Source organism: Nanorana parkeri, unplaced genomic scaffold (assembly GCF_000935625.1).
Source record: "Nanorana parkeri isolate BGI_ZX_2015 unplaced genomic scaffold, ASM93562v1 scaffold339, whole genome shotgun sequence".
NCBI classification, from domain to species: domain Eukaryota; kingdom Metazoa; phylum Chordata; class Amphibia; order Anura; family Dicroglossidae; genus Nanorana; species Nanorana parkeri.
The window spans coordinates 684490-684748 of NW_017306607.1; positions in this window are offsets into that span (position 1 = coordinate 684490).

Consider the following 259-nt stretch of genomic DNA (forward strand, 5'->3'; position numbering starts at 1 on the left):
GGGACTTTATGTGTAGGTATTGGGGTCTCTATTTGCAAGTGGAAAGGTGGGAGTTTCTATGTGAAGATATGGAGGGGTCTATATATGCAAGTATGAGGGAGGCGGTCTCTAGTTGAAGGTATAGGGGGAGGGGTCTCCATTTGCAGGTGGGGGGTCCTATTTGAAGGTATGGGGGTTTCCATTTGCAGATCCAAGGTGTGCAGGTACAGGGGAGGGGTCTCTAGTTTGTGGTATGGGGTTTATTTACAGGGGTCTATTT